Source organism: Mustela nigripes, chromosome 7 (assembly GCF_022355385.1).
Source record: "Mustela nigripes isolate SB6536 chromosome 7, MUSNIG.SB6536, whole genome shotgun sequence".
Lineage (NCBI taxonomy): Eukaryota > Metazoa > Chordata > Mammalia > Carnivora > Mustelidae > Mustela > Mustela nigripes.
Window position 1 is genome coordinate 50,128,304 of NC_081563.1, and position 12,993 is coordinate 50,141,296.

The 12,993-nt window shown below is 42.3% G+C and overlaps 1 protein-coding gene across 2 annotated transcripts in view; it reads right to left on the reverse strand.

Annotated features, from left to right (window-relative positions):
- TET3 (tet methylcytosine dioxygenase 3) overlaps positions 1–12,993 on the reverse strand; it is a 94,744-nt gene that overhangs the window by 26,904 nt on the left and 54,847 nt on the right. The window lies entirely within an intron of this gene.

Consider the following 12,993-nt stretch of genomic DNA (forward strand, 5'->3'; position numbering starts at 1 on the left):
AAAAAAAAAAAAAAAAGAGGAAGTACTGACATGCGGTACAAGGCAGATGAACCTGAAAAACAGGACATGCGAAAGAAGCCGGACCCAAACCATTGCACGCTGCACAGTCCTGCCCGCGGGAAACAGCCAGAACGGCGAGGCTGCGGAAGCAGAATGCAGACTGACGGCGGCTGGAGGCTGGGAAGAGGGACAGAGCACACAGGAGCTCCGGGACGAGTACGGGGTTTTGTGCTGGGGTGATGGGACATGTTCTGGAACCGGACAGATGTGGTGGTTGTGCCCTGTAAATGTACGAAACACCACGGGAAGTGCTTACTTCCCAACAGTTAAGTTTTATGTTGTAGGACATTCACTGCATTTATTCATTCACTCACAAAAGGAACAAATTATTGAGGCACGGAGCCTGGAGGAATTTTAAATGGATTTTTCTCAGTGAAAGAAAGGAGACCCAAATGACTATGTCATAGTAAGGAGCTTTTGGCTACTATATGTGGCTAACAACAGAAAGAACTTTACACAAATCTATACTGGAGTTGGTAAGTTTGTTTTATGTCTAAAGAAATGGGACAACAAAGTGCAATGCGGTATCTCGCACTGGTCCTAGAATAGAAAAAGGATGTTAGTGGAAACAATGACGAAATCCAAAGTCTGTAGTTCATAATATTGTATCAACATTAATGTCTGATTTTTAAGTGCACCATAACTATGTAAGATGCTTACATTAGGGGTAGATGGATAAAAGGTATACACAAACTCTCTGTTCCAACTCTGCAACTCTTCTATACATATAAAATCATTAAAGGCTTGAAAAAAATAAAAAAACTAGGGAGCGGGCCCTACTTCGTGGATTCTGTCCTAGAAGAAATCTTAGTTACATGCATCAAAACACATGTACAAAGATTTTCATAGCAACCTTGTTTTCAATAGTCAAAACTGGAAACCTATAATCCCGCCACAGTGGGACGGATAAATAGAGTGCGGTACATCGTATGGTGGGATCTCTGTAGCAGTGAGAACTGACAGCCTTTGACAACATGACTGAGCACCACAATGTCACAGTAATGGAAAGAAGCATGGCAGAGAACAAATACAGTAAGATTACACTTAAATAGTATTCAAAAGTAGGCTCCACTAAACTATACTGTTTAAAGACACATGCAGAGGTGGTAAAATTACTAGGCTGACATACGAAATGGCAGACATTCAACGGCTTTTTACCTACAAACAATGGTGATTTTATATGGTCCAATCTTATTATAAAGAAAAACAAGAAAATCATTGTCACAAGTCAAGAGAGTGGTTGCCTCTGGAGGATGGAAGAGGAATGTGAATGGGACAGAGGTACAGGGGACTTCTGAGGAGGAAGAAATGGCCTATTTCTTGATCTAGGTTGTGGCTACCCAGGGCATTCACTTTATAAATTTTCACTGAGTTAAATGTGAATGTTTTGCGTACTTTCCTATACATGTAAGTCACAATTCTTTGTATATAAAAACACTGTCATACCTCTTTTATGCAGAACGTTATGCTCAGCTTTATGGGGGATTCAAGATAGGATGATATCTAATTGTTGCCTTTTAAAAGTTTATGGTCTATCTGGATAGATAATATCCACAAATAAGAAGATACCTAATGGCATTTCGAATCAGTGGGGAGATTCATTTTTCAATGCACAGTGTTGAGACAATGGGGGAAACGTCTGATCCATACTCGAGACCTTACCCTCAAATATATTCCAAAGAGCTGGAAGATTTAAATACAAAAAAAAAAAAAAAATTTAAACTATGCAAGTTCTGAAAGAAAAACAATGGGAGAGTTTAAAAAATATTCATAGAAAAGGGAAATCTGGGGTGCCTGGGTGGCTCAGTGGGTTAAAGCCTCTGCCTTCTGCTTCCTCCTCCCTCTCTGCCTGCCTCTCTGTCTACTTGTGATCTCTGTCTGTCAAATAAATAAATAAATAAATAAATCTTTTTTTAAAAAAAAGGGAAAAAGGGAAATCTTCTCTAAGTGTAACACGAAATTCTAAAGCCGCCTGGCACATATATGCAAACCCCGATAAATTTAACTAAAAAAAAGTTTATAGTAATAACTACCAAAAGTCAAGCTAAAAGACAAATAACACACTGGGGACAAATATCTGGAATTCATACCAGACAAAAGGGTAATTTCCTTAAAATACCAAGAACTTCTATAGCTAAATAAGGTCAATAATTCAAGAGAAAAATTTAAAAAGGGTAAAAGGGAAATGCAAATGGCTCAAACATCTGTAAAACACAAGAAGGTACCAGGTTTACCTTCCCGAGAAGTTGCCATCAGGGTCCTGTGTTAGTGAGAGTACAGGAAAACAGGCAGTATGCAAAGTAATTTAGCAATATGTTAAAATCACAAATGCACAGAAGTCCATCTGACTCAGCAATTACACAAAGAATTTCAAATCTTCTAAGAACTCATTTCTGGAAATTCAGATATGTGCACAATGATACTTGTATACACGAATACTCCCTACCTTATTTGTAATGGCAAAATAACAGAAACCTCAATGTCCATCACGATGCATTATGTATTCCAAAGACACTGGGGCATGTCCATATAATGAAATGCTAAGCAATATCAAAAGGAATGAGGCAGCTCCAGATTTATGGACAAAATACGACCTCCAAGATATTTTAAATGGGGAGGAAAAAAGAAAATTTCAATACTGCATGTATAACACACTACAGTCAGTGCACACATGCAATCACACATACATGAGTGTGCATATACACACATATACACACATACATGAGTGTGCAGACATCACACATACACACTATGTGCAAGCAAAACGGTGTTTGGGTCACCACCCACACTAAAAATAAGTGTAAGAGCAAGTTTGTGAAAATGAGTTGTGTTTCTGGGTTTAAAAACAAACAAGAAGGGGCACCTGGGTGGCTCAGCTGGTTAAGAATCTGGCTCTTGATTCTGGCTCAGGTCACAATCTCAGAGTCGTGAGACTGAACCCCGTGTCGGATGCCACCTGGAGTGTACAGCCTACTTAAGATTCCCTCTCCCCCTCTCCCTCTGCAACCCTCCCCTTTCTCTTTTTTTTTTTTTTAAGATTTTATTTATTTATTTGACAGGCAGAGATCACAAGTAGGCAGAGAGGCAGGCAGAGAGAGAAGGGGAAAGCAGGCTCCCTGCTGAGCAGAGAGCCTGATGCGGGGCTCGATCCCAGGACCCTGGGATCATTACCTGAGCCGAAAGCAGAGGCTTTAACCCACTGAGCCACCCAGGCCCCCCTCCCCTTTCTCTTAAAATAAAATAAAGTAAAATAAAAAAACAAGAAAACATCTGCAGAGCCTTCAGGCCACTGTGAAGCTGGGCAGGTCCCAGCCAGGCTGAGGATGTTGATCTCACTGAACTTCCAGCCCTTTGACATTTCCCTGAAGCCCCTCAATAAAATGGTTTGATCCCCCCAAAAAGATAGCAACGGTGTGTCCAGCCAATGAATTGACCAGACGTGTCTGCCTCTTATGGCTTCTGCTCCTGGAGGCTCTTCATCCCCCACTAATGTCCTGGGTCAGCCTTTTGTCTGAATTATGGGTATGGTCTAACCGATCTCAGCCCTCCTAGGTTATCCTTCCCAATTCCATCAGTTTATACACCCCCAACAAAAAAATCTGATCACACCGCTTCTCCCTAATGACCCCATGTTAGACAAGAGAAAGAACCCAAATTCCAGAGCACAGTCCACAAGGGCCCCATGGAGCCATCTGTGCACACGTCCCACCCCATGTTCGGCAGCGACTAGCACAGCTCCTGCCACCCAACTGTGCGATTCCTCCGTGTCTTCAAGAGGGTTTCCTCACTGACAACAGTGCCCTCCTTTATTTCTGTCTTTGGAAAAGCTCCTCTTTTAAGGTCTAGTTTAAATGCCGCCTCTTCTCTGAAACGCCAAGGCACCTGTCAGGGTCCACTTCACCTATGGATTCCCAGAGCACCTTGCAGACAGCAGAAATATCAAGGCACGTATCACCACCCGTGTCTGTTGTTAGCATGGCATGGCAGAAAGAACGTGGATTCTGCAGAGACCTGGGGACCTGAGACCAGTTACCCTCCCGACCTGTAATCCTCATGCCTTCCTGTGCACACCGCACAGAGGGCTCCGTGCAGTCTTTGGCGCATGAGACGAACTCAAAAGGCAGCTGCTGTCCAGGCTCTGCCAAACAAATTGTGTGACTGTGGCCAAGTGACACAATCCTTATGAGCCTTAAAAGCACTTAAAATAGCGTTCCTGCATTATAGAATCGTTGATGATGAGATGAGAGTTAGTCACCTAGCCCCGTTCTCAACCTATCGGTGCCTAAATGTTTCATGAATGAATGAATGTTTTCAACTAAAGGATTAAAAATGACTTGCTCCAAATTCCACTATTCTGAACATAACACAGAGAGGATTGCAGAAGGAAGCATATGAAATGGGGGCGGGAGGGAGGGGAGACTAGAGAAGGCTGGGGAAAGGAAATAGAAGAATGTGGGTGTTGGAAGTAGTGGTCTGAAGCTCTTTATAGGCGCTAGGAGACTACATGGTATATAGAAAACAGAATGTAAGAAGATGCCAGAACTTCTGGGCTCTATTCCAGCTCTATTGTCTGGAGAAAAGTCAAAATAATGGATTGACTGCAGGATCTTCCACTGGAACTAGAACGTAATGTAGCTTTTAGTGACTACCTTCTGCCCCCCAGTCAGAAAAGCTCAAAACTTACTGGCTTAAAGGCAGAGAAAGGATATTTTCAAGGAGAAGATGCAAACCAAATCTTGGCCACTCCAGCCGCAGGGAAAAAAGATACAGATCCAAAACCAAGCCAGCCTCCACACTGGATGGTCAGGTTTCTCGGGGAAGGCCCCGAAAATGCAAAGGCAGACACAGCTCTGAGCGCCAAGCAAAAGCAAAGTCATTCTTTCCCGTCTGTCAGTTTACAAGGCAGCCCAGGGAGCCCTTCAGAAGCACTGTTCCCTTTAACTGTATCCCTTTTCCTGACCTACATCTATAAAAACATGTAAGATAGATAGATTTAAACATAATGATAAATAGATCTCCTTCCTTGATTATATGTTGATTATATGTCTGTATCAGGGAGAAGATATTCTGTGGAAAAAAATTAAACTTAAAACCAAGTATGTTTAGTTATAAAACTAGTATACATTTGCAAATGTAATTATTCACAGGTATATGTTTATATATCCACAAGGCTATATATTTCATTATATATATTTATATAGGCAAGAGAAAATACGTCTCATTATATATACATATACACATATACACATTTATATACATATATACATGTATATATACACGTGTGTGTGTGTGTGTGTGTGTATCTTTTCTATAGCAATGGGCTTGTACTTGGTTATGGTGCCAGACAAGTGACAATACTTTGCAAGGTTGGGATAATGTTCTAAAGAATGCAGTACACATTCTCAATCAGTAAGCAATATATGCTTCTCTTTTTTTCATAGGAAAATAAGGTTTATTAACCTTTTTTGGTGCTGTTTAATGCTATTCATCTTAAATTCAGTGCATGAGTTTACCCTATTTACATTTATTGTCATAATATATGTTTGCTCTTCTGTCATTTTATGTTGTGTTTTCCATGCTGTGTCCTTGTTTTTTTCTTTCCTGTATTTGTTCTAGGTTTTATATTTTCTTTTACTCCCTACCCTCGACCCTAGTAATTAAAAAAAAAAAATCTATAGTATGCCTTTAGTAATGTTCATTGTACTTTTGCTGAGAAAGAAGTTATTAGCATCCTTACAATTTCTCCCACCTCCTCCTTCATTTCGTCTCCTGTTTTTTATGGGTATCCTTGTGAACATAGTTTTTCCTCTCTGTTATCATAGAGATATTTGATATAAAACAACTTCAAATATAAGTAAATAAATTACCCTTGTTTTAGAAAAGCAACGATCACAGTTATTTAAATGCAGACTTCACATTTGAGTATATTTAGTGTCCCATCATATATATAAATTCCCAAATCCATTACTTATCTGATTCATCTCTAGAAAAATTTGAGTTCTTGTATATTTGGAAGTATTTTAATGAAATTTTTACATGTGAAAGGCAACATAAGTGGGTATAGAATTCCCAGGTCAAACTTAATATTCCGAGAACAGCAATACACATCTCCAACAACAAAAATCTGATCCACCATAAATAAAGAACCCTTGCCAATCAATAAGAAAAAGACAGAAACACAACAGAGAAATGGGCAAATGGCTTGCATGGGCACTCTATAGAAAAGTATGAACAGGTATGAAAAGGTGCTCAACCTCATCAGTCATGAGGGAAATGCAAATTAAAGCCATGATGGGATATACCTGCCACAACGGCAGGAAGACTGCGGATACCATTTGCTGGTGAGGATGTGGAGCACGGCTGGCAGGAGTTTAAAGGGTCACAACCACTTTGGAACACGAATAGTAGCAACCTAAGCTGAACACAAACAATTTCAGTTTTGGGTATATAACCAATGGAAATATGTAAGTGTACACCTCCGTGTTCCAAAAGAGCTATAGAAAATATCCTATATCAGCATGATTCATAATAATCTTCAAATTAGAAACCATCCAAATGATCAACGGTCAAACGGATAAACTGTGGCATATTCACAAAACAGAACACTATATAGCAATGAGAATGAAGGAACAACAGGAACCGCTACACACACATAGATGAACCTCACAAACACACAAACACAACACAAACAGAAAAAGTCAGAATGTGAAGGAATACATAAAGATTTATGATAGGATACGTATGCAATTCAGGAACAGGCAAACGGATCAGTGTGGTTACAAGTTAGAAAAGTAGTTACATCAAGAGAGGGGTTGGCAAACCTATGTGAAGAACCAGATGGCATATCAGGCTTCACAGGACATTGCTGTCTGTGGCGAGTACTCATCTTTGCTGATGTAGTGAAAAAGCAGCCACAGATAACACATAAACAAACGAGCATGGCTATGTTCCATTAAAGCTTATGGACACTGGAATTTGGACCTCATCTAATTTCCATGAGTCATGAAACCTTATTCTTCTTCTGATTTTTGGGGGGGCACTATTTAAAAACATAAAAATTGTCTTCGGCTCAGAGATGAGAGCCAGATTTGGATTGCAGGCTACAGTGTGCTTTAGTGAATCAGGTGTAGGGGACTGGGCGTGGGGCTCCTGAGGGGCTGGAAAAGCTGTGTCTTGATCTAGTTATGGTTACATAAGTACATGTCTTTTGTAAAACATACTGAGCTATACACTTAAGGTTTCTATACCTTCCTATATGTCTTTCGATTAAAACAGTGTTTTTTTTTTTTTTTAAAGATTTTATTTGTTTATTTGACAGAGAGAGACAGAGAGGTCACAAGTAGGCAGAGAGGCAGGCAGAGAGAGAGAGAGAGAGGGAGAAGCAGGCTCCCCGCCAAGGAGAGAGCCCGACGTGGGGCTCGATCCCAGGACCCTGGGATCATGACCTGGGCCGAAGGCAGAGGCTTAACCCACTGAGCCACCCAGGCGCCCCAAAACAGTGTTTTTTAAGAGCATTTTTTTAAGCTTAAAAAAAAAAGAGTACGTGTGACTTAATTTTTCAGTTAATTTATCTGTAGGTGATTGTTCATCCTTAAAATTCAGTAAGTTGGTCGGGATCATGATTTGTCCATTTTTAGTCATTGTCTTTCGCTTCAGAAAAGTTTTCTATCCTTTGACTCTTGCCTTTGCTCAGTTTGTTCCAGGCTCTTCCCCGGTGAATGTTGCCAGCATTCCTGACAGGGAGTCGGCACACAGGACCCCTCCTCCGGCCTTTGGGTCCCCTTATCTCCCCACTCTGGCTAGGATCCTTTCTGTTTTCTTTTCCTGTTTTGCCATGACCTCCAAGTCCCTCTTCCTCACTGATTGGCTCTTCCTGTAACTCTGATTCTGCTTTTTCCAGCTTCTGGTGCAGCTGTGTGGGCTGTGTGCAATGCCTGCGTCTGGAATTTAATCTGCACCTCATGCAGCTTCTCTGTAATTTCATTTGAGCCCCTCATCTTTCACTTCCTGGTTCAAAGGGAACTTTTTTGGTTCAACTTCCTTGACGGCATATATCAGTTCTTCAAATTTTTGTTTTCTCTAATGTAAACTTTCATTCTAAATGTTATATATCAGTCCCTCGACTCTCCCCACAGAATCTAAATGGATTGCATGTGGGACTGTTTGTTTGCTTATTAATTAATCTTTCCACGGCAAAGTTTATTTCCAGGGTTTCTCCCCTTTGGTACTACATTTTGGACTGGACAGCCCTGTGTTATCATGTTCTGTGTATCAATCACTGGGGAATACTTAGCAGCATCTCTGCCCTCCACCCACTAGATGCCAGTCGTACCACACTGGTTGTTACAACCAAAACTGTCCTCACACATTGCCAAAAGTCTCCTGGGGAGAAGAAGCGCAAAAGAGCCCATTGTTGAAAACCACTGGTCTACTCACCTGCCCCACGGAGGATGGGTGGAAGGTCCTGACTCCTCTCGATTTACCTGCACCCTGTTCAAATCCTTCCCTTAGAAATTAAGCTCAAGAACTGGATGGGGGAGAAGTTTCGACTATTAGTTCAAAAGCTCAGCTGTCTGAGGGGGGATGGGAGGAATTGGAGCTGGCTGTGGACTGTTACAAGTAGGAAATTTCATCTTTGGGCACTCTGTCTGCAGGACCCAACACCTCTGAATAAGGACAGATGTATGTTTGTATATTGGGGGTTGGGTTATGCTCTGTCCTAATGCTACGATACTGGTTTATTTCCTCATTTGGGAGTGAGCGGGTCACTGTGATAAGTTAACATCAAGTTAAAATAAAGCCCCACAGATTACAGGATTTTTGTTCGGTGGTTCAGCAAATACTTCTCTGTGTACAATGGCCTTTGTATGGTGCTGCTGGCCCTCAGCTACAAAGCTGGCTCCTAGAATATGGTTTCCAGGCCCTCCAACTAACTGAACTCACCCTATACCTCACCCCCATCAGAAGCTGGAATAGGGAGAGGAAGGGGGCCTGTCTGCATTCCCCACTTTCCAGAGAGTATGCTTTCCAGAAGGGTGGTCCCCAGCCCATCTCTCCAAGCTTCAGTGTCCAAGAGTCCACTACTGTTTCTCCCCACACTGCGAGCTGTATACCCTGCATCATCCTTTGTTTTAATACAACTTCTCTTAAGCTAGTAGACAGCCTCTAGAATTCATGGTTTAAGATTGGGGCTACTTCCAAACTTCAGTGGATGAATTTTCACTTCTGTTTTGGTTGTTGTTCCTTTCACCGGGCTTCTAGAAAGGGTTCTTTGGCTATCTTGCTGTTAAGTCACCGATTCTCCTGCTAGTCCCCAGTGGGGTGTGTCTTCCTCTTCTACAGAGGGAAAGAGCAAGGGAATGGCTCAACTCTCCTTGAAAAATCTGCTTTATGCCTCACTTTGAGCCGCTGGAGCAGAAAGAAGTGATTTTCCACCCCCCCCTAAAATACATAGTAGGAAGCTCTGAGGCAGAGCTCAGGAGAGAAAAATTCAATTTTTGAGAAAAGTGCTGGTTATGTGGCTCTAGGTGCTTTTCTTCGCCCTGTGCACTTAATTTTATGCTCATTAAAAGAGAAAAATATGCTCTGCTCTACTTTTGCACTAGGCGAGGGAGAGAATGAAATGTATCCTTTCTGCTATCAGCAAGAGATACCAAACACAAGAAACTACTCATGACTGCCTAACAGCAAGAAGGATCCTTAATTTCTAAGTGAACCTCCCATCTTCTCTGCTCCCCCCCACCCGGTCTACACAGAGACTAAGGCACCCACACTTTCCCAGTGGGAAAGATGACGGCCACGGAAAGACATGGGAGCACAGGCCGAGGCACTTTTCCTCTTTATGACATTGATAGAGACAACTGATAACTGGTATAATTAATGCATAGGAGTCAAGATCACACTAGGGTTTTATGTACCGGTCTTCTTTTTCCAAACAATCCTATATAAAATGCTCAGTTTCCTAGTCCCATTTCAGTGGACTTCAAGCTGAACAGCTCAGGCTTATATTAAGTATTTAGACTCTATTTTCATGACAGTCTATCACCAGCTGCTAGCTTGTTGCCTCCCGGCAGGCATAAAGCCACACAGTGGGTAGGTAGGTGGTTGGGCCCTACCCTGGATTAGGTGTGCTAGATGAGTTTTTTAAAAACTAAAATCACAGGTCAGCTGCCTGTGAGTCCATGGGCAGAGTGCCAGGCCTGCTGGTAGTGGACACAAATACTTTTATAACAGGGGCACACTCACTGATGACAAAGGTTAAAGGGAAGGAGATTGTGCCTAAACTCATCTGACATCTCTGCAGAGTTTAAATAGGGAGGCAGAATAAGGTTGACCTGTTAACCAAAAAATAGGAAGCACACCTACCAAAATGCTTAGCACCAGTCTAAACGTTCTAAAAATACAACATTCAGACCCCATTCCTAAGGAACCGGGGATTCAATCGACAAGATAACGGCATGTGTGAGACAAAGAAGAACCCAGCATTGAATCCTGACGCTTCTCCAGAACTGGGCTCCCAGCCCTCCCAACCTCCCAGCTCTCTGCTGACTCTTTAGCCTTCCCCAACCCCAATGTCTTCCCACGTCTCTTCCACACCCTCCTTCACAGTCTCCTGTTTGAGACCCTCTAAATGCTAGTGTGCTCCCTTCCTGGGCCTCTTCTCAATCTACACGCTCATCCTGGTGGAATGATCATAACTGAAACATCAACTACCATCACTTTGTTCTAGAACCTCTGATGCACAGACCCACCTCGATGCATAACCTTCAGGTCCCACAGATATCTCAAAGGCTGGATGTCCAAACCTGCTTCCTTCTAAGGATTCTGAATCTAGGCAAATGGCACTACTGTCCACCCCAGTCACCCAACCTGGAGCCCCAGGAGCCACCTGACATGCTGCTTCTTCCTTTGCTCCTACAGCCGGCAGTTAATCTTTTTCCTAATCTTTCTCTTATCCATCCACTTCTCTCCTCCCTCCCACTCAATGTCATTCTCTGAGTTCAGGCACCCATTATTTCTTGCCTAAACCACAACTCAGCTTGCAAACTGGTTTCTCTGCCTTCAGTATCATCTCTGTATCCCCTCAAGCTCTCCTGTCCGGCCACTCCCAACCTTTCATCCAATACACCAGTCACACCAGAACTACTTGCATTTCCCCATGTTTTCTCACCACCACAGCTCCGGCTTCCTGAGGTTTTTCATCTCCACAATCTTTATGTTCCTTTGCTTGGAACACTCTCCCTTCTTCGTATTAATCCATTAAACGTCTCACCTCAAACATAACCTCCTCCAGGAACTTCTTTCTGATACCCTCCCCAGAGTCAGATTCCCCATCTTTATGCTGGAATCCAAATAGTCTATTGTCCAAAAAAATATTTAGAACACATGAAGTTCCTCTTCATCTCAAACTGAATGAGAGGCGGGGGTGGGGGGGGTACCTTCTCCTAAAAACTATATAAAATAGACTTTCCCTGATTGTAAACAGAGGTAAGTCTGTGTGTCCCCCATTCAGATCCCATGGCACTGTTACCAGCCATATCTGCTGGACAACAGCTCCCTCTCACCCAGACTTTCTCCATGCTCTAGGCAAAAGGACTTTTTTTTTATATTGGCCTCTGGCTATTTCTTTAAGGTAGATGATCAACTGAATGAAAATATCATTCCTATGAAGGTGCCTCCTAAGATCTGTCTCCCAATCTGCTTTTCCTATGATCTAATGTCTAAAGCTGTCTGTGGGATGCTGCTCAGAGACAGGGGGACAAGACTCAAAAGTTCATCCAAACTTGTTTCCTCAACTGTAAAAGGATGAGTAGATGACCTCCAACGATGCCTTCCCACTAAAAAGCCACCTGAACTCATTCTCTGTCCTAAGCTGGCTCATCTTGTGAACCTTCCCATCTAGGAGTAGTATTTTATCTCTTCCAAGTCATTGCTGCTCACCGTCCTGCCCCTGACAATGGTATTACAGGATGGTTAAGGGGATCACTATTGTGTGCCGCAAAGTATTAGAAATACATCAATGCTCTCTTCCTCCAATAATCTAAAATAAAACTTCAACTTGTAAGTTTTCCCAAACCTGGACATACCATACTACCTTTTGGAGAAGGGCACTTCCTTTCACGTCTTCTAAATTTATTTCTTTGAAGCTTCAAGAGGTGCCTCTAATTCTAGTATTTCAAGATTTGGAGAATAAGGCCAAATGAATGTCACCCATTCCTTCAGAAACTCATAGTCTTTATATAAGGGAAAAACAGTGCTCTTTGTGTATGGGTTTTTGGTTCGTCAGTGAAGCCCATGTCAGCCAAAATCACCAATTTGGCAAAAGTCACCATATTGAATATTAAGTTTCTTTTGCTGTGCTATAAAACCTTTTTATGCCTTTATAAAGTTGGTCATTATTAATGCACGATGGCATCTCCGAATCTCACTGTCACTTCTATGGAAAATTCTTCCTCAAACTGACCTGCAATCCTCACCTCTCTACCTACCACTGTTGAGAGGATGAGTTTCTGGAACATGAGACGGTTCCCATCTGACATTAATGCCAGAGTGAGCAGCCTTTACTCCTAACCCTTGTCCTGAGCCTGAGTTCACAGAGACAAATTCTGCCATACTGACTGATGGAAGCAACTGTCCAAAAGCGGGATCTCTAGATGCTTCTGGAAAACAGGGTGGCTTTCCCTAACACGAATTCCAGCACGTCAAGAAGCGGGCTCCAAGTGAATCCCATCTTTCTTGCCCTCTTCACTCTTAATCCCACCATTTTACATAATAGGACTCCTTTCTCAACTAAATTTTTTTTTTTAAAGATTTTATTTATTTATTTATTTGACGGAGATCACAAGTAGGCAGAGAGGCAGGCAGAGAGAGGAGGAAGCAGGCTCCCCGTTGAGCAGAGAGCCCGATTCGGAGCTCGATCCCAGGACCCTGGGA